Here is a 26,881-nt window from a genome sequence, read left to right on the forward strand (position 1 = left end):
CACCATGCCAAAAGTGATCAACTGGTCTAAATTATATGAAGTTAAGCAGGAACCAAATGAATCTCCATCCACCTTCATGGAATGGTTAAAAGTCACTACCAGGAAATATACTGATCTGGACCCTGAGAAACCAAGAGAGGCTGTTCAATTGGCCTCTATCTTTATGGGACAATCGGCCCCAGATATAAGAAATAAACTCCAAAAAACTGGAGGGGGCAGATTCAAGAGATTTGGGAAAGATGTTAGAGGTAGCATGGACAGTTTTTAATAATAGGGAGAAGGAAAAGAAACACGCAACTTATTCTGTACTTAACACGTGTAAGGGGAATTTCAGCCATGAAACTGTAAATGTTGTTGGTGCAGCCCCTAAAACTTAAATTAAGAAAACAATGGGTAACTCACTGTCCTGGTTTCAGCCGAGAGGGTTAATTTTCTTCATAGTAGCTAGTATGGGGATATGTTTTGGATTTGTGCTGGAAACAGTGGTGATAATATAGAGATGGTTTTGTTCTATGGACCTATTGGTGAGCAGTGCTTACACAGAGCCAAGGCCTCTTCTGCTTCTTGCACTGCCGTGCCAGTGGGATGGCTGGGGGTGCACAAGAAGTTGGGAGGGGACACAGGACAGGTGACCCAAACTGACCAAAGGGGTATTCCATACCATATGACCTCATGCTCAGTTTGTAAGGGGCTGGAGGAAGAGGATGGGGGGAGGGGGGCGGCGTTCAGAGTGATGATGTTTGTCTTCCCAAGTAACCATTACGTGTGACGGAGCCCTGCTTTCCTGGAGATGGCTGAACACCTGCCTGCCCATGGGAAGTGGTGAATGAATTCCTTGCTTTGCTTTGCTTGCACGTGTTGCTTTTGCTTTACTTATTAAACTGTCTTTATCTCAACCCACAAGTTTTCTCACTTTCACTCTTCCAATTCTCTCCCCTATCCTGACGGGGGGAGTGAGTGAGCAGCTGCATGGTGCTCAGCTGCCGGCTGGGGTAAAACCACGATACTCACCAATCTTTATATAAGCCTGAATGCCCGATGCCCTTGATGGGAAGAGACTTATTGAGCAAATTAGACGTGCAGACAACTTTTAAGAATGGAGAAGTGCAACTGTTAATACCTGAATCAAAAGCTGTGGAAGCAAGAATTTCTGTGTTACAGGATGCACAAAGACCAGAGGAAGAAATTCCTGCAGAAGTAGAGGATGCAGTAACACCCTTGGTATGGGCTGGTGGAATCCCAGGTTGGTCTAAATTGGTGAAACCAGTAGAAGTTGTCCCTCCTAAAATCTGGAACTAAACCCGTGTCCTGGTTCTGGCAAGGATAGAGTTAATTTCCCAAGGAGCCAGGACAGGTGAGCCAAGCTGACCGGGGGCTATTCCATACCATGTGACATCATGCTCACCATAAAAGGGGGCTAGTCGGGCAGGGGCGGGTTCGGCGTGTCGGCGTGGCTCCGGGACGGGTCGAGCGTCCAGTCGGTCGGTCGTCGGATCGGTAAAATCGTTCTCTGTTATGACCCATTGTTACTATCTGTTATCAGCACTGTTGTTGATTGTTTTCCCTCTCCCTTGCTGTCCCAGTAAACTGCCCTTATCCCAACCCCCGAGGCTTTGCCGTTGTTTTTCCGTTCTCCTCCCCATCCCGCCGGGGGAGGGGTGAGCGAGCGACGCGTGGCACTTAGCTACCGGCTGGGGCTAAACCACGTCAACCCGTAAGGCAAAAACAGTATCCTATCAAGTGGGAGGTTAGGAAGGGATGGGAAGAGTTAATGAAATTTTTGGATTATGGATTATTGATAGAGTGTGACTCAATATAATACCCTGACATTGCCAGTGAAAAAGCAAAATGGCAAGGAATATAGATTAGCTCAAGATTTTAAGAGCTGTAAATCAAATTGTTCAAGATATTCACCCCATAGTGGCTAATCCATATACCTTGCTAACATCCTTGAAGGAAAAACATAAGTGGTTTACTGTACTTGATCTCAAGGATGCTTTCTTCTGCATACCTCTAGATAAAGATAGCCAGGTGATATTCACCTTTGAATGGGAAAGCCCCACCACCAGGCGCAAAACACAACTTACCTGGACGGTGCTACCTCAAGGGTTTAAAAGTAGTCCTACAATATTTGGCAACCAGCTGGCAAAGCAGCTGGAATTATGGAAGAAAGAAAACCCAGAGGGAACAATACTGCAATATGTAGATGATATTTTGTTGGCTGCAGAGACTCAGGGAGAGTGTCTATAGATGATTATAAGCCTGTTGAATTTCTTAGGACAAGGATGATATTGTGTATCAAAGAGCAAAGCTCAGGTGGGAAAAGAGACTGTGATTTATTTAGGTTTCGAGATTTCACAAGGACAAAGGAGACTGGGAGCCGATAGAAAACAGGCGATCTGCCAAACTCCAGAACCAAGAACTGTACAAGAGCTGAGGGCGTTTCTGGGTATGGTCGGATGGTGCAGACTGTGGATCCTCAATTATGGACTGTTGGTAAAACCCCTTTATGAAACTTTGAAGGGGTCAAAAGAGAACCACCTACTATGGACCCCTGAATGCCAAGTAGCTTTTAAGGACTTGGAAAAGGCTTTGATGTCAGTGCCTGCATTGGGATTTCCAGATCTGTCTAAACCTTTTGAATTATTTGTACATGAACGATGACATCTTGCCCTGGGCATGCTGAATCAGAGACTGGGAACATGGAGAAGTGCTGTGGGATATTTCTCCAAACAATTGGACAGTGTAAGTAGAGGATGGCCATGGTGTCTGCATGCTGTAGCCACAACCGTCCTTTTAATCCAAGAGGCCAGAAAATTAACTATAGGACAAAAAAATCACTGTGTATGTTTTACACATGGTGATTTCTGTCTTAGAGCAAAAGGGGGGGGGCATTGGCTGTCTCCAAGCCGTATGCTCAAATATCAAGTTCTCTTGTTAGAACAGGATGATGTGGAACTTAAAACCACCACAGCAATCAACCCAGTGATGTTTTTAAATTCAGAATTGAGGGACTCTGAACCCTTGCACCATGATTGTCTGCAAACCATTGAGCACATATATTCGAGCAGACAGGATCTGAGGGATGAACCATTAATTAATCCTGATTTGGAGCTGTTTACAGGTGGTAGCAGCTTTGTCCAAGATGGAAAACGGATGGCCAGATATGCAGTGGTTACAACCACACAGGTAATAGAGGCTGGGACCCTACCCACTAACACGTCAGCCCAGAAGGCGGAGTTGGTGGCGTTGAAGCAAGCCCTAAAGATAGCTAAAGGGAAAAAGGTAAATATATGGACTGATTCAAAAATATGCATTTGGAATAGTCTACGCACATGGGGCTATCTGGAAGGAAAGAGGCTTGTTGTCAGCTCTAGGATCACCTATTAAATACAAGGAAGAAATTCTCCAACTACTACAGGGAATTCAGAAAACTAAAGAGGTGGCAATAATGCATTGCAAAGCACATCAATTCGGGCAAACCGCAGTAAATGTGGGCAACCGATTGGCTGATAAAACTGCTAAAGAAGCAGCTGAACAAAGCATCCCTAATTATAATGAGGCAGATCAACAATTGGCATCACTGTTAAAGGCAACCACAAATGGAGAGGGTTGGTTAATAACTCCCATGAAACAAGTCATTGTTCCACTGCAGATAATGACTGAGATTGTAGAAAAGAGACACAAGGAAACACACTGGGGAAGTGAGGCTATGATTTCTAGTCTACAAAATTCGATTATATGTGTAGGGATGACTGGGATAGTAAAGTCAAAATGTCTCGTTCGTTTAAAAAATAATCCCATTAACAGGAAAAGTCCGCTCCCAGGGACCACTAGGAAAGGAAATTCCCCTGGATATTGACAGATTAATTTTTCTGAATTACCAAAATGGCAATAGATATCTCCTGGTATTGGTTGATACCTTCTCAGGATGGCTGGAAGCCTTCCCCTGTCGCACCAACAAAGCTAGGGAAGTAACTAAGCTGTTACTCAAAGAAATAATACCAAGGTTTGGGGTACTGATAGGAATGTCCTTTGATCAGGACCCACATTTTGTAGCAGATGTGGTCCAACAGTTAAGTAAAATCCTTGGTATCAAATGGGATTTACATACCCCATGGAGGCCTCAGTCAAGTGGAAAAGTAGAAAGAATGAATCAGACCCTGAAATGACAAATTAGTAAGATATGTCAAGAAACCTCTTTAAAATGGCCTCAGGCCCTTCCATTAGCTCTTCTAAGAATCAGAATATAGCCAAGGACTAAGGACAAAATTAGTCCTTATGAGGTATTGTATGGGAAACCATACCAAGCACCACTGATCCCAGGGGAAGTAAATGTAGGGGGGGAAATGGATTTAAAACTTTATCTGATTTCTCTAGGATAAGTCCTTACAGCTCTCTGACAACACATTGTCCTGACAGGACCACTCACATTGGACACTCCTGTCCATCAGTATCAACCCAGAGACTTTGTATACATAAAAACGTGGAACTCTGAACCTCTACGAGAAAAGTGGAAAGGATCCTTTCAGGTACTCCTAACGACTTATACAGCAGTCAAGGTAGGAGAGATTGAACCTTGGATTCATTATACACGGGTAAAGAAAGCGCCACCAGATCAATGGAAAATTACTTCTGAAGGACCCTTGAAGATAAAAATCAATCAAGTCATGTGAAACAGTGTATTTGCTGTTTACCTTGGTTGGGATTATAGGACCTATACTATCTGACGGACATGCATCATACAAATTATCTTTGTGTAACCCAGAGCTATTTTAAAACTTACAATAGGTTCCTCTTGACCATAGGGATCTTAATTAATTTGGCAAATTCCCTTCAAGGGCACAATAACATGAAACAGAGATCAAAAAGAAGCTTAGAGTCAGAAGGGCATGCATATGAACTTCCCATCTGGGATCCAGAGGAAAATTTATGGGAACAATTAGCCACTAAAGTAGTTAATACTTCTAACTTTTGTTTACATTCTGGTAGTTTGGTTAGTAAAGTGTTCACTTCCTGCCTTGTTGGAGTGCCCACCCCTCTGAGAACCTTGAAACATTATCACTTCCAATACAACAGCACAAGCCCAACCAGAGAAACCATATAATGGGAAGTCGTTAATAAAAATTGTCTGCAACGTCAGACCGGGCTTCCAACCGGGGAAATACTGTGTTGGGCCATAGCAGGAGATGACTTACAACATAGTGAAACCACAGTGGAGGCTTTGGGAAAAGTTAGTCAAGAGTTTAATAGGAAAATGCTCAAGGTTAGACTAGGAAACTCATTTCCAGCTGAGAGTTGCATGAGGTTTGTTAATTGCTCCCAAAACTGCATAAATTATCTAGACCTAAGCCTACATTACATTGTAATCGGACATACGACATGTCAACCAATCGCAAACATGTCATGTTACCTCAAGGGTGGTTTTTACCGTGTGGTAGAATGGCTTACACATATATCCCGGCCAACTGTACCGGAGGTCCCTGTTCTCCGGGAAGATTAGTTCCCCGATTATATAGGTCAGCTGATATCACAAGGCAGGAAACTAGGCCCAGAAGGTCAGTCCACTCATTGGGGGAAGAATGTGATGCGGAAGTAATGCTCTTTAGTCCTGAAGAAATATCAGCAGCTGCATTTCTGGCCCCTGGAGTAGGGGTTGCTATGAATTATAATATAATGAAATGACTGTCGTGCCTTAGTGAAAAATATCAATTACACCTCTCAAGCACTATCCGCTATACAGGAAGAACTGAGCCAGATAAAGCAAGCCACTTTAGAAAATAGGGCAGTCATAGACTATTTATTACTCCGTCACAATCATGGATGTGAAGAATTCGAAGGCATGTGCTGTTTCAACCTAACAGACAAGTCAGAGCTGATAGAGAGTAAAATACAGAACCTGAAACACGTAGCCCATGATATTAAAGAAAGACAAGGGCTGGATTGGTCATGGCTGACAAATTGGTTACCAAACTTAGCCTGGGTTAAACAAATCTTCATAGCTGTCATTCTTATTATTATAATCATCTTGGTAACTTGTATATTAATACAATGTATTCCTATAATTAGGACCCTGGGTGAGTCAAAATATATAAAGTATTGAGATCTCTCTAATGAGATAGAGAAATCTCAAAAGGGGGGAACTGTTGCAAGAACTTCCATCCTGGGGGATTACTTACAAACGACCCAACAACAGATGCCAGATAAGAGTCAGGAAACACCTCTTGCAACACACTGTGACAAGATTGCTCGATGAGCCAACTCATGACCATATATGGAAGAAAGACTCTCATGAAAAAGGACACCAAAAGCGCCTCTTCAACAAACCACTAGGGACCACCAGAGACTTAAAGCGCTCGCGTAATTAAGATGCAAATATTATAATGAGTTCTGGGAAACATAATGAATATGTATGATTTGGGGCAATATAAACCTCACTGGTTGTAGCTGGCGGCATGCATGATAGGCCGTGCATCTGGCGCCATAATAAAGAATGCCTGCTCTTTAATACTACATTGGTGTTAAGGAGTTTTATTCCTGATTTCAGTGACAGTACCAGTTATATTTGTCCATCAGGTGAAAAAATATTGACCAAAACTAGAAGCATGTGATCAATAACCTTGAATCTCTACCTCATCCTTTTTTAATCATCATTTTCCCAAGGAGAGAAAAACCTGGCTGCCTTGAGGTCCTTTCCCATCTACCCAGAGGGGTTTAGGGAGAAAGGAGGTTTGTAGTTACCAGGTAGCAGTCCAGGAAGGAGAACTGCCTGGCTAACTTCTATACTCCAGATACAAGTGTTTTTGCCTCCTGAAAAGATACCTGACTATGAAAATCTCCAATATTTAATATTGGCCTAAATTTTACCATCCCTTAACCAGGACCTGAGTTCTGTTCTATATCAAATCAATTGAAGCCAATCACAAGGAGTGATTATCTGATAACTATCTGAAGCATATTAAGGTTCTTTACTAGGGAAAACTTACAGACTTTAGCATTCACATAAACTATCACAAGTGCATTCAGACCAAACCTTATCTGCAAACAAGAGCATGTATACAACTGAGAGAGAAACATAATGCTTTATGTGGGTACTGTAAAAATATAGAAGCTTAGCTATAAGAAAACTTATATTAACTAGAAAGCTGCTTAAGGCCTAGAACTGTTTTAAAGCCTATAATCATGGGAAAGGGGTTTGTAATCAAGGTAATAGCTAACTGACCATGGCAATGTACAATGCTGCTACGTTCCTTGTACAGTCCCTACCCAACTGGACAATAGGCCCGGGAATATTAATCTTATGAAGTAAGTTGTAAGGGACAAGTGTATCCACAGCAAGGATACTGCGCGTGCCTGCAAGAAGAGGGTCATCCAGCGAACACGGGTGCGAGACCACTGACGACCCCCAGAGACCCCTGAGGACCACCAACTCAAATCACTGAGCATGCGTGACGGGGAGGTGAATATGGAAATGGATTCCAAGAAATGATTATCATAGGACTGCCTTTTCTCGGAAAAATAATGAATATGTATATTTTGATTCTATATAACCTGTATGTTGGTGATCACCTGGCATGCACATTTGGTGGAGCTATTTCCCCCGTGCATCCAGCGCTGCAATAAAGCAAACCTAGGGAAACTCACGCCTGGTAGAATTTTTCTTTAACAGATGGCGACCCAGATGGGACCTTAGGACGCAAGAGGAAGAAGCACCAGTTAATTCTCTGGACAAACCTGTGACCAACGCTCGTTGCCGGCAAAAATTGGTGAGTTCACCTAAGAGACTTGGACACGGGTCTTTCCAGACGATACTGGGAGTACTCTTGTGTTTAAACTTGCTGAAAGATTTGGTAAGAGGAAAAGAAGTAAGAAATGGGAAATACACCCAGCATTGAAAGGGGGACGCCCCTTGCTGAGGTTTTGGAAAACTGGAATAAGGTTTATGGGGCACAGACTTTGCAAAAGAAAAGACTGATTGTGTTGTGTCAGGAGGAATGGCCATTCCTAACTCGATCTCGAGGGGGAGGACCTATGGATATTTGGCCTTCCAAAGGAACTTTTAAGCCCCATAAGTTAAAGTTTTTAAGGACTATTTCAGAAGATACTGCAAGTCAAAATATTGATTATTGGTATATTTGGTATGATTGGTCTTGTCAAAGATGTAAGCCATCTAAACCATGGGTAAGCCCACTTCCCTCTGCCCCTGAGGCCGAGGAAACTTACCTTCCCCAAGCAGGGATGTTTCCCATGAAATTGGATTACATCCCAAATCCCAGAGCAGGACCAGGAGCTCCTCCTGATGTCCCTGCAGTGACTGCTGTGATGCGCCACGAACCTTGGAAACAAGGTGATTTGATTATGTGGCAAAGCAAAATGCCAAGATTAAGAGATGATGCAGAAAAATGTGCGCAAATGCTATCTGGAATAGTCACTGATTATACACCTAATTGGAGTGACATGAAAACTTTGTTGAGAGAACTATTCCAGATGGATGAGCGAGATAAAATTTTTCAAAAGGACCAAGAAATTGCTCAGAGGGGCCAAGGATTAAATCCCTGGCCCACTGAGGACCCTAATTGGAATTTAGCCACAACCGATGGAATGCAAGCTTATCGGGCAGCCATCGGACAATTATTGGAGGCCATATGGCAATGTGGCGAAAGAGTTACAAATTGGACAAAGGTCCTTGAATGCAGACAAAAACCTGATGAACACCCCAGCAATTATTGGATAAGATTGAAAACTACCTTGTTGAAATACGGGGGAATGACTAGAGAAAATTTTCAAGAACCATTGGCTATTAGTGTATTTGTGGAGCAGTCTTCTCCTGATATAAATAAGTATTTTAAAAAGCACATGCCCGGGTGGCAAGGGGAAACCCTGACTAAAATACTGCGTATTGCTGCGTTTGTTTTTGATGGTAGAGATGAAGAAAAACAAAAGAGAGAGAACGAGAGAAATAAACAGGAAAGAAAACGAGAGCGACAGGAAAAAGAGAGAGAAATTAGTTTGTTGGCTGCAGCAATTACACAGAATTATCAATCAAGAGGAAGGGGCAGAGGAATTTCAAGGGGAACGCCAAGAGGAAGGGGACGTGGGGGAAGGGCTCCCTTTCTTTCTTCTCTTAACCAATCTAATCCTAATACTTTAGAGGGTTTTTATTGTGGGAATATAGGACATATCCAGCGGGAGTGCCCACTCCGCCCAGTAAGTGCTGGATGAGGATCAAATCCACCATATCCACCGCACCCTCACTCACAATAGAAAATTAATGAGCTGAATTCCATGCTTGCCGAAGGACTGCGAAAATGTCGAATGAAGGAGTGAAGGTAAATGAGTATGGACAAATTACTGCAAAGGTAAACGGACTTTTTGTTGAATTTTTAGTAGACACAGGAGCAACTTTGTCCCTTTTGAATTACGCACTCCCACAAACATTGATTTCTAAAGAGAAGGTACTTATAAGAGGGGTTGTTGGACAAGAAATAAAATATATTTCAACCCCACTTCCAATTATCATTGCAGAGGAAATGGTATGGGGAAGATTTGTGATATCTCCAAATTCACCTGTGTCTTTGCTAGGACGTGATCTTTTGCAGGAATTTGGTACTCAAATACTCCTCTCCTTGCTCCGGCTGGAATCAAGTTAATAATCATGGGATCAGAAATTGTGCAAATTCCACAAGAAGAAGAATCGGCTTTTAAAATTCCAAAAGGACTTGAAGCAGTTCCCCGGGAACTATGGAGCAGCTCTGGTGATGATATAGGATTATTGTTATCCGCAGAACTGGTAATAATCAAAACAAAAGGAGGGTCACCTCCATCAATTAAACAGTACCCGATTGCAGATGGGGCTATTCTGAGTATTCAAAAACAGATTGCAGTTTTCTTAGAAAAAGGAATACTCAAGGAATGTCAAAGTCCATATAATACTCCAATCTTGCCAGTAAGTAAACATCGATTAGATAAAGATGGGGATCCAGAATTTAGATTTGTTCAAGATCTCCGTGCAGTAAATGAGCATGTAATTTCCCCACACCCTGTTGTCCCTGACCCGAGTTTAATTCTTACCCAAATACCTGTATGGGCACAATATTTTACTGTTTTGGATTTAACAGGAGCATTTTTCAGTATACCTATTGCTGAAGAAAGTCAATTGATTTTTGCCTTCACTTGGCAAGGGAAACAGTTGACTTGGACATGCTTGCCACAAGGGTTTACTAGTTCACCAACCATCTTTTCTCAAATTCTCAGAAACGATCTAAGAGACTTAAAATTTTCTGGGGGTTCTGTTTTGATTCAATAGGTTGATGATTCGTTACTAGCAAGCCATACGGCTGAAGATTGTATGCGGGAGACTGAATATCTGTGCATCCAACTTGCAAAAAAGGGTCACCGTGCATCTCTATCCAAACTGCAACTCTGTCAACAACAGGTAAAGTATCTGGGGTTTATTCTTAAACCAGGGAGGAGAGAAGTAGATCCAGAACGGGTAAGAGCTATACAAGAAATTCCCAGACCAGTAACAAAGAAACAATTAAGGGGATTTTTTAGGACAAGTAGGATATTGTAGGCCATGGATTCCTGGATTCAGTGAAATAGCAAAACCTCTTAATGAGGCAACGAAAAATGAGGAAGTGGAACCAATAGCTTAGGGTCCTGAACGAGAAAAAGCCTTTTGTGCATTAAAGGGAGCATTAATGCAAGCTCCAGCTTTGGGGCTTCCAGACTATTCTAAACCCTTTAAACTTTATTGCACAGAAAACAAAGGAACAGCAAATGGAGTTTTAGTTCAAACTTTAGGGCCACATGAAAGACCTATAGCCTATTATTCTTGCACATTAGATTCAGTAGCAAGAGGAACTCCATTTTGCATAAGAGCTGTGGCTACTGCTGCTGAGTTAGTAGAAAAAAGCCGGAACATAGTCTTGGGACATCCCCTAGTAGTCTGTGTGCCACATGAAGCTGAAATATTATTGAAACAATATGCCGAGAAAGCACTTTCTCCACAAAGGGCACATAAACATGAACTAATACTTCTGCTTGCTGACAATTGAAGATTGGAAAGATGTAACACTTTGAATCCTGCCACCTTAATGCCACTGCCCACGGATGGAGAAAAGGATGAACATGATTGTGAACAGGTGATCAAAATGACGAGCAAACCACGAGACGACCTACGAGATCAGCCTTTGGATAACCCAGATATGAACTTGTTTACCGACGGCTCCTCCTATTATGAAGAAGGATGGAAATGTACAGGGTTTGTTGTTACCATGGAAACTAAGGTATTGTTAGCAGGACCTTTGCCTCCCAGTCTAGGTGCTCAAGGCGCAGAGATCGTTGCCCTCACGAAAGCTGCACAATATGAGATCGGAATACGGGTTAATTTGTATACTGACTCTAAGTATGCGTTTGGAGTTTGTCATGCTACAGGAATGCTGTGGAAAGAAAGGGGGTTTCTCACATCAGCAGGTAAAACGATCGCCCATGGACAACAGATTAAAGAACTTTTGGAGGCGATCCAATTACCATCTGAACTAGCAGTAATATATATTAAAGCACACACCAACCAAGAGAATCAATTGGCAAAAGGGAACGAGCTCGCGGACCAGGCTGCAAAAGCAGCAGCCCGACAAGTCATCTTTGCAATGACACTGACCCATCAAGGAGAGCTCGACCGGGAATTGCCAGACACGCAAAAGCTGTATGAGGAACTTCCTGAGGAAGACAGCCAGCTCTGGGAGAAGCTGGGAGCTGAACAGCAGAATGGACAATGGTCTCTAGGGGGGAAACCATTACTCCCAAAAAGGTATTTAATACCGATCGCGCGATGGCACCATGAGAAAACCCATGGTGGACCTGAGAATATAGCTTTGAGAGTACAGAGACTGTGGGCAGCACCAGGGATTTACACTGCTATTAAGAGAGTTTGCGAAGGGTGTCGACTGTGCAAACAGTATGCCTCTTTGAAAATCAAGGCACCAGCAGGAAAGCGACCTCCAGCAACATATCCTTTTCAAAAACTACAAATTGACTACGCGGAGATGCCTAGGGCTATGGGATATGCTTATTTACTTGTGATCATTGATCAGCTTTCGGGCTGGGTGGAGGCTTTCCCAACTCGAAAGAATGACTCAAAAGCAGTGGTTAAAGCTCTGTTAAAAGAGATAATACCTAGATATGGAGTTCCTGAAATAATTGACTCGGACAGGGGAGCACATTTCTCTGCCGCAATTTTAGTGCAAATTTATCATTCATTAAATATCAAGATGCAATTGCACGCACCTTATCATCCACAATCGTCAGGACAAGTAGAAAGGATGAATAGGACGATCAAAGACAAATTGGTTAAGACCTGTAAACAAACTGGCTTGAAGTGGCCAGAAGCATTAAATTTAGTACTTTGGGACATTAGAAATACACCAAGGCAACCAGTAGGTGTATCTCCAGCAGAAGTTTTATTTGGGAGAATTTTAGCAGTACCTGGAACTTATATTCCAGCAAAAACAAGCCTTTTGGATGGAGATGAACAGGTAACTCAATATTTATTGTATTTGCAAAATTCTTTTATGCAATTATGAAATCATGCTTATTGGTATCAAGGGATAACACCTGAAATTCAGGTACATAATATTCAACCAGGGGATAAAGTGTATATAAAGAATTTTAAACGGAAAAATAGATTTGAGCCCAAATGGGAAGGACCTTACATGGTGTTATTAACCTCCTTTTATGCTTTAAAGGTACAAGGAAAAGAGATGTGGATCCATCACTCACATGTGCTTAAAGATTCCGTGACAGAATGAAAATCAACGCACTGCTGTATTTGCTGATTTGTTTTCTCTTGAGTAAGAGTGATACCTTGTGGACAAAGTTCATCCTGCGATACCGAGATGCAATTACAAAAGGAACCATAATACAATATAGTAATACTAGTCTCTGGGAGCAAACCTTTTGTAAAGTTTGGGGAACTAAGAATGCAAAAGGGGAAAATATTGTAGTGGGTAGAGATACTGAGATTGTATGGAATCCTTTTTTTAATCCTAATGTTTTTCTAGAATTTTGTGTTGGATTTGTGATGGGAGATCCTGAGAATGGAACGGAATCATCAAGAAGTTATACATGGAATATGTATCCATATCACACATATATATATGAGCCGCAAACAGGAACAGGAACCTGGTGTGTCAACCATCACTTATGGGTAATGACAGAGGGTAAAAACAATGATTGGTGTTGTATCAATTTGAATCTGACGAGTCCATCCTTTTTTGTAATGTATTACATTATCAAAGATGGGTTTAGGAATTTTCTGGTAGCACATGATTATGAATTTCCATGGGGTTTTCAAACTGGCATTTCTGATACTGACAAAATAATGACCAAATCTAGATTAAGTAAACGAAGTTTAGTTGGAAATGAAGAAGAAACTTTTTGGTTAAATAACACTCACGTTTCCTTAATGAAGTCCTTTGCGAAGAATTTGAATTATACTGAATGTTGGCTTTGTGCATCTTTACCAAAATCTGTAGGTCGAGGGTTTGATTTAATTGGTATTCCAATTCCGAAGGATTCAGTTTGGGAAAAGTTTTGGAGAAATACCTCTATAACGACTAAATATGAGGAGCAAATATTAACCATCAGAATTCCTCCTTTAGACGAATATCATAACATCCTCTGTGTAGAAAGATGTTACCCCCCAGAGAACTGGACTCGGCAGTTTTGTCTTAATCACACTTTTGTGGGAAATTGGACTAAATGCAACACAACTAATCATATTAAATCTCGCTTAAGCTGGGCTTGGAGGGGACCAAATGCACTAGGACTATTTTGGTTATGTGGTGACAAAGCTTATAAAGTACTCCCACCACGCTGGGGAGGAATTTGCACTCTAGGACTGGTAACTGTGGATTTACAAATTCTCCCTAAAACTATAAATGTTCCAATCTGGCATCGCACCTTTTTAACTCGTGTTAAAAGGACCAATAACCCACTAATAGAAAAACCCTCAGGATTTCACTCTTTTCTCCGATGGTTCATACCATCTTTAGGGGTGAGTGAACTGGAAAAAGCGATTTTAAACATATCAGGGGAAATTGAAAAATTGGCAAATTATACTGCTCATGGGTTAACAACCTTGCAAATTGAAATTGCAGAACTCTCAAAAATTACCCTACAAAATCATATGGCCTTAGATATGATGTTAGCATCACAAGGTGGAGTTTGTACAATGCTAAATGTGAGTTGTTGCATGTATGTAGATCATTCAGGGGAATTATTGACTGACGTACATAAAATCTGGGAGATTAGTTCTCAAATGCGACAAGTACAAAAAGATGATACATCCTGGGGTTTTATTGATACTGTGTCGTGGTTGACTTCCTGGGCTCCTGATTTATCTGTGTGGCTCAAAAAGGCGCTTGCTGTAGCAGCCTTAGTGATCATAGGGATTGTATGTATAATAGTGATTTTTCAATGTTGCATAACCTGTTTTTCTAGTAGAGTAGCAAAATTACAAGGAGCTTGGAGATATAAATAATTGCAGGGATGCAATGAAAACAAAAGGAGGGAATTGTAAAAATACAGAAGCTTAGCTATAAGAAAACTTATGTTAACTAGAAAACTGCTTAAAGCCTATAATCATGGGAAAGGGGTTTCTAATCAAGGTAATAGGTAATGAAGCTAACTGACCATGGCAATGTACAATGCTGCTACGTTCCTTGTACAGTCCCTACCCAACCGGACAATAGGCCCGGGAATATTAATCTTATGAAGTAAGTTGCTATGGACAAGTGTATCCACAGCAAGGATACTGCGCATGCCTGCAAGAAGAGGGTCATCCAGCGAACACGGGTGCGAGACCACTGACGACCACCGGAGACCCCTGAGGACCACCAACTCAAATCACTGAGCATGCGTGATGGGGAGGTGAATATGGAAATGGATTCCAAGAAATGATTATCATAGGACTGCCTTTTCTCGGAAAAATAATGAATATGTATATTTTGATTCTATATAACCTGTATGTTGGTGATCACCTGGCATGCACATTTGGTGGAGCTATTTCCCCCGTGCATCCAGTGCTGCAATAAAGCAAACCTAGGGAAACTCATGTCTGGTAGAATTTTTCTTTAACAGTTACTACCTAGTTGCAAAGGGCTGGGATTTCCATGTGTTAATTTTGATGGAAATATGCACATTCTGGAAAGAAGATCCTGTTAACCAGGTACCCAAATATTTTTTATTTCTTTGGTCTTTGTGTTTAAATCCATTAGGCTGTTTTAAGCTGCATGCCTAAAACCCACACTCAAGTGAGGAGTTTCCAAAACCATCTTAACGGTTCTGGAGACTCTGGGTACAACACTGATCAAAGGTTTTTACAGTGCGGAAGCAAATTAGATAGCAAATGTGGCACAGTCAGAGAGGGACACACACACACAAGGTAATGCAATGAGGCACATACAAGTCCAATGGTTTCAAGGTCAATGCCACTGCACACCTGTGATTCACCAGAGTCACAGTTCTGGATGCCCAGCAGCTCAGATGAAGTGGCATGAAAATAAGGGAGAAACCACAACTATGTTTTCCAGCTGAATCAGGGAAGTCAACAGTGTAATAAGAGAAACCCTGTGTTTTCTGTGTGGTAGCCCTAGAATTGGTTGATTTGTCTGGTGCCCCTTGAACTGAAGGGTGAACGCCATGTTCTTTCAGGGCCTTCGTGATAAAATGCAAAGGGAATTTCAAGTGGAAAGTACACAAAGAATAAAGCCTCTGAAAATGCCTCTGAATGTGGCAAGATGTTACTTAGCCAAGTAAAAGCACTGTGAGATCATAACTCAAGAGAAAACCAATGCCATCATATTGCAGGCATTTTAATTGAAAAATGTTCCACTTGAAAATTGTTAGATATTAATTTCTATATGCAGTACAATAAACTTTTCAATTATAAAAGGCATAAAAATGATGCTTAACTGCTACAACTAATCAGTCACTTTATTCTAAGCAGGTAGCCCTATGCCCACACTTTGTCATGCTTGCAGCAGCATCAACTAACCAACAAAGAGCCCAGAGCTAGACAAAGCAATGTATAAACAAGTTCTCATTGGGGTTTGGAAATGGGAAGGAGCACAGCTGTCATCCCTAGCCAGGACAAGGAAACCTGCAGGTAGATTAGGTGGTGGTGATCTCACAACTCTGCTCAGCACCAGTTTCTCACCTCAGATAAATCAGCAAATAGTTTCTTCTAAGACTAGGAATGAAGTCCTGACCATGGTGAAATCAATACCAAAACCTCTGTTAACTGTGCTTGTGCCACTATTTTACTTGGTGCCTCCAGTGATTTACATCACTTCAGAATAGGGTTCTGGATCAATATGTTTATTAATCTCACAAAGTAGATTACAAAGAGAGGCAGCTCAAAGTCTTAAGGGACAGCAGTGTGCATTGTGGGGGGTTATTTCATACCCATTTCATCATTTTAAACCTATTGTTGATTATCATGTGAATATTACATTAACTTTGGCTTTGAAAAGCTCCTAATAATCATGATTCATGAAGCTGTCAACTACTACTATACCTATTCACTTTTTTAAGACCTATACATCAATAGATTGGAAAAATCCTCGAAAATTAATAAAGGGAGAAGAGCAAGGAAAGAAAAGGAAGAGCTTTGCATCAGCCCTCTGTTGTGGAGAAGGATAGCAGCAATAACAGCAGTCTGTCTCAGGGGGTAGAAAGGCCTTTGGACAGCTATAGGTGACAGTGTAACATCCTGGGCCAGAGCATCAGTGCAAAGAACTCTTGCACCAAAGAGAGCAGAAAGGTAAGAAATTGAACTCTAAATGTAGGAAAGACCCACAGTTTCACCTTAGATTAGCAGAAGCGAAGCTCTCTACTGACAGCCTGCCAGGGAGTCATTTGTCATTTAATGACCTTCCCAAGAGAAGCAGGTCCATTAGTGACATATAAACCGTGCAGAACAAGAATACAGTGGATTTTCTTCTGTAATACTGAATTTTAGATCTACCCAAATGTTAGACAGTAAATAAAATGTCTTTGAAAAATAAGCTTCTCTGAATGATCCTTGGCACTGCACAGAAAGACACCCCTCCCAGGGAAGAGGGTGAGAGAAGTCCAACCATCAGATCAGCTCTCTCTCAAGCATTTGCAGCCTACCCTGTGGATCCCTACATGTCCTCTCACAAATAAAGCTATCAGACAGAAAGAAAACACTGTGAAAAAACAAGGGCACACATAAGAAACATTAGTAAAACTCTTGGTTGGGAGGGTGACCTGGTTTAGCCCCAGCCGGTAGCTAAGTGCCACGCGCTGCTCACTCACCCCTCCCCCGGCGGGATGGGGAGGAGAATGGAAAAACAACGGCAAAGCCTCGAGGGTTGGGATAAGGGCAGTTTACTGGGACAGCAAGGGAGAGGGAAAACAATCAACAACAGTGCTGATAACAGACAGTAACAATGGGTGGTAACAGAGAACGATTTACCACGATTTACCACGACCGACCAGCACTCGACCTGTCCCCAGAGCCACGCCGACACGCCCGCCCCTGCCTGACTAGCCCCCTTTTATGGTGAGCATGACATCACATGGTATGGAATAGCCCCCGGCCAGCTTGGCTCACCTGTCCTGGCTCCTTGGGAAATTAACTCTATCCTTGCCAGAACCAGGACATTATCCACCCCTTATTCCATACCATCTACGTCATGCCCAGATTATTTTACAGATCTCATTGCCTTACTCTATGGGCCATCCCTCTAAAATGACTGTCGAGTTCTAGTCCATGGCTTTGGGTTCCATCTGCCATTACAGTCTCTCAGAGCAGAAACAATGGTGCATGCTGCTGGATTGTTGCACGCTGCATCCGGAGTTTTCACAGCCGGTGTATCTGGTATGGTCCATGCTCACAGTCTGGATGCCAAAGATGTGATTTTTCGATAAAGTTCCTGGGCACCAGTTGCTGAAGTCAGTTCTAGTTCCATCATCGTGGCACTTTGTTCAGTTTCAAAGTCCATCCTTCATTAGTTTTGGGTGATTCTTATGGTCATACCATTGATACAGTATATCGCTATTAACATCTTACAATTTAATTTATTAGCTATTCTCACCCAAAATCAAATCCCCTTGGGGTACACACCGGACTTCCCCATCCTTTCTCATCACCCACCAAGTGCACCCTGGTCCCTGAGCAAAAGCAATCCCGCAGATGGGCTTGCCTTTGCCTGAAGCAGGGATAACCCAAACTGGTTTAACCAACATATTTTTCATGCGCACTACAGGAACTTTATCCCCTTCTACTGGGCGTGGAAGTTTTGACTGGGCAGGGCCAGCTCGATTGGCAGATCCCCTAGTGTTAACTAAACAGGTGGCCTTTGCTAAATGTGTGTCCCAGTGTTTGAGGGTCCCACCATCCATTGCTCTCAGGGTAGTTTTTAGCCGCCCATTGCACCTTTCAACTTTCCCAGAGGCTGGTGCATGGTAGGGGATGTGATACACCCACTCAATGCCATGCTCTTTGGCCCAGGTGTCTATGAGGTTGTTCTGAAAATGAGTCCCATTGTCTGACTCAATTCTCTCTGGGGTGCCATGTCGCCACAGGACTTGCTTCTCAAGGCCCAGGATAGTGTTCCGGGCAGTGGCATGGGGCACAGGATATGTTTCCAGCCATCTGGTGGTTGCTTCCACCATTGTAAGAACATAATGCTTGCCTTGGCGGGTTTGTGGGAGTGTGATGTAGTCGATTTGCCATGCTTCCCCATATTTATATTTCAACCATCGGCCTCCATACCACAGAGGCTTTACCCGCTTGGCTTGCTTGATTGCGGCGCACGTTTCACATCGATGGATGACCTGTGAGATGGCGTCCATGCTCAAGTCCATCCCTCGATCAAGGGCCCATCTATATGTTGCATCTCTTCCTTGATGGCCTGAGGTGTCATGGGCCCACCGAGCTAGAAATAATTCACCCTTACGCTGCCAGTCCAAATCCACCTGAGCCACTTCAATCTTGGCAGCCTGATCTACCTGCTGGTTGTTCTGATGTTCCTCAGTGGCCCAACTCTTGGGTACGTGGGCATCTACATGACGTACCTTTACAATCAGCTTCTCTAGCCGGGCAGCAGTATCTTGTCACAATGGGGCAGCCCAGATGGGTTTGCCTCTGAGCTGCCAGTTGCTCCACTTCCACTGCTGTAACCACCCCCACAGGGCATTGGCCACCATCCATGAGTCAGTGTAGAGGTCGAGCATCGGCCACTTTTCTCGTTCAGCAATATCTAAAGCCAGCTGGATGGCTTTCACCTCTGCAAATTGGCTCGATTCACCTTCTCCTTCAGCAGCTTCTGCAACTCGCCGTGTAGGACTCCATACAGCGGCCTTCCACCTTTGATGCTTTCCCATGATGCGACAGGACCCATCAGTGAAGAGGGCATATGGCTTCTCATCTTCTGGCAGTTTATTATATGGTGGGGCTTCTTCAGCACGTGTCACCTCCTCCTCTGGCGACATTCCGAAATCTTTCCCTTCTGGCCAGTCTGTGATCACTTCCAGAATCCCTGGACGATTGGGGCTTCCTATTCTAGCCCGCTGTGTGATCAGTGCAACCCACTTACTCCACGTAGCATCGGTTGCATGATGTGTAGAAGGAACCCTCTCTTTGAACATCCAACCCAGCACTGGGAGTCGGGGTGCCAAGAGGAGCTGTGCTTCAGTGCCAATCACCTCTGAAGCAGCTTGAACCCCTTCATATGCTGCCAATATCTCCTTTTCCGTTGGAGTGTAGCGGGCCTCGGATCCTCTGTATCCCCGACTCCAAAACCCCAGGGGTCGACCTCGAGTCTCCCCTGGTGCTTTCTGCCAGAGACTCCAGGTAGGGCCATTCTCCCCGGCTGCGGTGTACAGCACATTTTTTACATCTGGTCCTGCCCGGACTGGCCCAAGAGCTACGGCATGAACTATTTCTTGTTTAATTTGTTCAAAAGCTTGTCGTTGCTCAGGGCCCCATTTGAAATCATTCTTCTTCCGGGTTACATGGTAGAGAGGGCTTACTATCAAACTGTAATTCGGAATGTGCATTCTCCAGAAACCCACAACACCTAAGGCGGCCTGTGTCTCCTTTTTGTTGGTTGGTGGGGACATGGCTGCTATTTTGTCGATCACATCCATTGGGATCTGACGCTGCCCATCATGCCACCTTATGCCTAAAAATTGGATTTCCTGCGCAGGCCCCTTCACCTTACTTCGCTTTATGGCAAAGCCAGCCTGCAGCAGGATTTGGATTATTTTCTTCCCTTTCTCAGAAACTTCCTCTGCTGAGGTGCCCCATACAATGATGTCATCAATGTATTGCAGGTGCTCTAGGGCTTCACCCTTTTCCAGTGCAGTCTGGATCAGTCCATGGCAAATGGTGGGGCTGTGTTTCCACCCCTGGGGCAGTCGATTCCAGGTGTACTGGACACCCCTCCAAGAGAAAGCAAACTGTGGCCTGCACTCTGCTGCCAAAGGGATCGAGAAAAAGGCATTAGCAATATCAATTGTGGCATACCACTTGGCTGCCTTTGACTCCAGTTCATATTGAAGTTCCAGCATCTCTGGCACAGCAGCACTCATCAGCGGTGTGACTTCATTCAGGCCACGATAGACTACTGTCAGCCTCCACTCTCCATTGGACTTCCTCACTGGCCATATGGGGCTGTTAAAGGGTGAGTGGGTTCTGCTGATCACTCCCTGACCCTCCAGTTGATGAATTAGTTTGTGGATGGGAACCAGGGAGTCTCGGTTGGTGCGGTATTGCCGCCGGTGCACAGTTGTAGTAGCAATTGGCACCTGTTGCTCTTCAACCTTCAGCAGCCCTACAACGGAAGGGTCCTCCAAGAGATGGGGCAAACTAGACAATGGTTCAATTTCCTCCGCTTCCAAGGCAGCTATTCCAAAAGCCCACCAGTAACCTTTTGGGTCTTTGAAATACCCTCTCCGGAGGTAGTCTATGCCCAGAATGCATGGAGCCTCTGGCCCAGTCACAATGTGGTGCTTTTGCCACTCATTCCCAGTTAGACTTACTTCAGCCTCCAACAGAGTCAACTGTTGGGATCCCCCTGTCACTCCAGAAATAGAGATGGGTTCCACCCCTTCATAGTTCGATGGCATTAGGGTACACTGTGCACCCGTGTCCACTAGGGCTTTGTACTCTTGTGGGTTCGATGTGCCAGGCCATCGGATCCACACAGTCCAATAAACCCTATTGTCCCTTTCCTCCACCTGGCTGGAGGCAGGGCCCCTCTAATCCTGCTCATCATAGTCACTACTCACCTCTTGCAAAAAGGACTTAGAAGTCCCTTCAAGAGGATCAGAAGTGCGATCAGGCCTTTCACTTGGTCTGGGGGGCTGCCTGGTGGAAACTGGAGCAGCATTCTTTCTGGAAGAGTCCCTTTTTACAGCTGTCTTGCCTTGTAGCTCATGTACGTGTGCCCACAGGGTTGAGGTGGGCTTCCCATCCCATTTCCTCATGTCTTCTCCGTGGTCACGCAGGAAAAACCACAGGATACCTCGTGGTGTGTATGCTCTATATCCCCTCTCCAGAGCAGAAAAACGCTTACTCCTAACAGCTGAAATACGGGTCTGTACAGGTGGGGAGTAAGATACATCCTCTTTGAGTTGCCGGATGTCCTGAGACAGTTTCTCCACAGCCGAGACGAGGGAGGAAGAAAGGCTCTCTTCATATTGCTGGAGTCAGCCAGCCACTTCGTCCACCGTGGGTGCCTCTTCACTCTTCCAGTCGATTAGTGCCAGTGAGTTGGCGTACGATGATGGTGCACTTCGTACAAATTTTCCCCACATGGGTCGGGTACAGTGGACTTCATTGGGGTCTGTGGGCAACTGTGCATTGTCCAGATCATAATAAACCATCTCCCGCACAGCTAATTCCCTCAGATATTGAATACCTCTCTCCATAGTGGTCCACTTGCCTGGCCGACATATGACATCTTCGCTGAAAGGATACCTTTCCCTCACACTTGACAGGAGTCGCCTCCAGAGGCTAAGGGCCTGTGCCTTCTTCCCAATTGCCTTGTCAATGCCCCCTTCCCTAGACAAGGATCCTAGCTGCTTGGCCTCCCTGCCCTCCAGTTCCAGGCTACTGGCCCCATTATCCCAGCAGCGGAGCAGCCAGGTAATAATGTGCTCCCCTGGAAGGCTGCTGAAATCTTTCCGCATATCTCGCAGCTCCCTCAGGGACAGGGATCGAGTGATCACTTCTGGTTCTGGCTCTTCTTCTTGTTCTCGTGATGGCCCCGATTCATCATCATCTTTCACTAAGCGAACCGATTCCCTTGTGTATTTCTTCTTGTGTATAGGGGTGACTGATACTGGTATGGGTTGATCTTTTGGCTCGACTACAGTGCCTGTTGCAGGGGTTTGGGCAGCTGCAGTGCCTGTGAGTCCACTCTCTCCCTCTGGATGGTGCTGTCTACTATCAAGCAGTGTTTGATAGATTGTGGCCAGGGCCCAGCACAGCGCAGTAAGTTGTGTCTCCTTAGAATCCCCACAGCATTTCCCTTTCAAATATTCCACCATTTTATCATGGTCTTGCAATTGTTCGGGAGTGAAGCTCCAAGCCATTGGGGGTGAAAAGGTCTCTAGATACCTGCCCATACTCTCCCACATGCCATGCCAGCCCTGACCATTCAGCCTTGGGGAAGATCCCTGGGTGGTACTCTTGAAAAAATTTTTGCTAACCCTGAACAGGAGTGGGAAAACATTCAGGAGACCTAGCAATAGGAATATACTGGCCTGAACATTCCAAGGGTATTCAAAATTCTCAAAAATTGTTGTAACCAACCAAAAGGGAAAAGGGGAGGTGAAAGAGTGGGAGAAGGTATCCCCCCCTGTCTTCCCCATAGATTGGGTCCAATTATTAATTAATTCTGAAAGGTATTGACCGAGGTACGGGCCTGACCGAAATGCTACATACACATACCAGCTCAGACCCATGACTGTCAATGATATCTTATCATAAGTCATTATCACACAATATAACAACATGAGAACACGAACCCCTCTCCCAGAGGTGATAAACAGCGCCGCAGGGATTGCATAGAGTAAACACGGGTTTACAAACCAGAGCCATGTGACCAAACAGAACATCATTATGACCAGTGACTGTTTCAATAACATCATAAATGCTTATAAAACAACTTTGTTTTAACACACTTGGGTCAGACTTGTTGTTATCACAACCCCTCGAGCCCCACGTTGGGCGCCAAAAAGGACTGACGTGGTTTAGCCCCAGCCGGTAGCTAAGTGCCACACGCCGCTCACTCCTCCCCCGGCGGGATGTGGAGGAGAACGGAAAAACAACGGCAAAGCCTCGAGGGTTGGGATAAGGGCAGTTTACTGGGACAGCAAGGGAGAGGTAAAACAATCAACGACAGTACTGATAACAGATAGTAACAATGGGTGATAACAGAGAACGATTTACCGATCCCACGACCGACCAGCGCTCCACCCGTCCGGGAGCCACACCGACATGCCGAACCGCCCCTGCCTGACTAGCCCCCTTTTATGGTGAGCATGACATCACAAGGTATGGAATAGCCCCCGGCCAGCTTGGCTCACCTGTCCTGGCTCCTTGTGAAATTAACTCTATCCTTGCCAGAACCAGGACAGAGGGTATACACTGCTGATAAACAGAATCTCATTCTTATTTCTTAAGAATAATGAGAGGACAAAATAAAACACTTTTCTTGTAGGAATAAAGAATCTTTCTTCATTAGCCAGGTCTTAGACTCTTGTCTAAGCCTCAGAATGACTGAAATCTGGCGAGTTTCATAAAATTCAGTGGGTAAAAGACCGCCTTGCATCCAGGTGATGGTAGACACTTCTGCATTGATTTTGTTCAGGTGTATTTTCCTAAATTTGGTTACCATATAAAGCTTTCTGCAGGCAGAACCTCTCTTTGCTCAGCCCTGGTGCATGTACTGATATCTTGCATCAAATTTAAAAGTTAATCATGATTCTGTAGCTAAGAAGTTCCAGATAGTTTTTCATAGTTAAGGATGTTACAGATAGCTTTGTAGATAATTGCTAGGTACTACTAAGGATGGCTATTGTACAGTCCTACCCCTATGTTAGTTAATATTTGTCCAAACAATGTATCAATTAAATGTGATTGTCAAGAGGTAGAAGCATAAATGATAAATCATTAGTCTGATCAACAGACCCTGAAGAACCATTTGGAAGTGCCAGAAGTATTGAGAAACTAGGGAAAAGGTAATTTGGGCCAGGGTATCTGTGACCACCGACCCATGAGCCCGCTACCCAAATTATACCACCTACCCAAAAGATAGAGGCGGAGAAAAGAACTGAGCATTCATTCTACTTTGCATACTAGGTGGAGAAATATGAACCAATCATTGTAACTGGGAGTGTACTAATTTGTAACATTTCTGTATAAATATGACAAGAGAACTGGCGTTAGGTGTGCTTGATTTGTGGAAATCCACCAAGCACCCAGGCCTGAATAAAAAGCAATACCTCTCCTGTGTGTGTGAGAATTGGCTTATTGCACACTGAGTAATGAATCCGCTTTTCAGACAATGGTACCATTCGCCCCAAGTCAAGGGAGAGTGGATTGAGTTTGCTGTGGTAAAGGCCATGGTTAACACTTGTCCAGGCCCATTAAAGTGATCCCATTGCAGGCTTCCATGGCGCACACACATTCTTCCACACCCTGCAACAAACTGCATCCAACTTTCTGCCCTCTTCTACCTGCCCACTTTGTTGTCCCCTTTTTCTGCTATTAAAAATATGATGGCCTTAGACCAGATGGCATATAAGACCTTAACATCTCTTAGACAAAAAACCCCCAAAGTATCTCACTTGTGTAAATGGGCATACTCAATGTATTTATCCATTTGAAACAATAAAGTTTGAGCACAAAACGACCATGCAGACTGTGGGATTCTTTTAGAAAAAAAATACTAGATGAATATACTTTAGTGGAGCTGCACTGCAACTGTCAGTAGTAATAGGAAATAGACAGATGGATAGGTGTGACTTTTGAACCGCTCACTCCAAGTATAGAAGAAAGGATCACAGGGACTCCACAACTTACCTCATATTCCTATCTTGGGCAAAATGTTCTTCCAGCAGCAAGGGACTGTCCATTTTGTTTGCACAAGCACCTTGAGGTGGCTGGTGCATGAACTGTCATCTTCCTCCTAGTCACTTCCAGTCCAAGCAAGCTCAGAAACATCTCAAGTTAAATGTCAACACTGTCACTTCATAATTTGGCTCTGTCAGTTCAGCAACATGTGTCTTTCCAAATATAAACAAATGTTTTATAAAGTTTTGCTCTACTCAATTATATATGTACATTTATCTTGCTTGCAACCAATAGCTTGCTAATACTCATATATTGCTTGAAGAGCATTCCAGGTGGTTAGATTTTCACCCAAACATGTGAATTGAAACCTCAGGCAAAACAAGAACTGTCTCTCATACCTTTTATGGATTAACAAATAGTTCTTGCCCTGCTAATACCATTCTTAATTGGACTACACTGTGAGGAGCAATTAATACTAAATGGCCACTTGCTAAGAGCTGGTGAAAGAGAAATTGCAGCTTGAGACATCCACATTCTCCAAATAAAGTGCAGTTGCCTTGCTTTGGTGTTAAAGAAAGAAGCTTAATTTTTTTAATGGCTTGGTATATTAAAAATGAATTATTCAATTCACAGCAGGGAAAACAGTTTGGGGAGGTTTCAGGTTTTTTTGTTTTGGGGATTTTTTTTGCAAAACCATTTTGTACATTTAAAGCCTCCTGACTGACAGAACCAGAGGTGGGACTCTCCCATCCCAGAGAGAAGCAGTGACAGTTACAGCTGCAATAACATGCACTGGTAGCTTGCAGAAGCCATTCCAGGGCTAGAAAGAGATTTTCCCATTTAGCTTGTGTCCTGCTAATCTGTCAGATAAGTACTGGGTGCATGATGTAGCAGTTGAAATGAAATCTAGGTAACTATTGACATATCTTGGGGAGGTTCAGACTTGACATTTCTTTACAGAGAGGGTGGTCAAACACTGGAACAGGCTTCCTAGAGAGGTGGTCGATGCTCCATGCTTGTCAGTGTTTAAGAGGCATTTAGACAATGCCCTTAATAATATGCTTTAACTTGTGGTCAGGCAGTTGGACTAGATAATCCTTGTAGATCCCTTCCAACTGAACTGAACTGTTCTGTTCTATTCTATCTTCTTATCATGAAGGGCCTGTTAGCCTATGGAATGTACTCCCTCTGTTATAGCAAAATCAAATATAACCAAGACTATTGCTGTTAAGGACGACCATTGTATAGTCCTACCCCTGCGCTAGTTAATGTTTATCCAAACAATGTACTAATGAAGATGTGATTGCCAAGAAGCAGAAGCATAACTGATAAATTGTTAGTTTGACCAACAAGCCTTGAAGAACCATTTGGACTTGCCAAAAGTACCAGGAAACTAGGGGAAAGGTAATTCTGGCAAGGGGAATTGCGACCACCGACCCATGGACCACCTACCCCAATTATACCATCTACTCAAAAGATAAAGGCGGAGAAAAGAACTGAGCACGTGTTCTAGTTTGCATGCTAGATGAAGAAATCTAAACCAATCATTTCATAGAATAACAATGCATATGTATTAGAAAGATGAATATGTTAATGTTTTATGTATAAATAACCACTGATTTGGAGCTTTGGTGTGCTGTCTGGGGACAGGTACCCATATCTGCGCAAATATGCAATAAAATACCTCTGCTCTGTGTGTATATTGGTGTATTGCACACCAGGTAAACAACCCCCCAGTTTTGGGACAACACCTCTTCAGATATA

The sequence above is a fragment of the Balearica regulorum genome, chromosome W (genome assembly GCF_011004875.1).
Source record: "Balearica regulorum gibbericeps isolate bBalReg1 chromosome W, bBalReg1.pri, whole genome shotgun sequence".
In the NCBI taxonomy this organism is placed as follows: Eukaryota; Metazoa; Chordata; class Aves; order Gruiformes; family Gruidae; genus Balearica; species Balearica regulorum.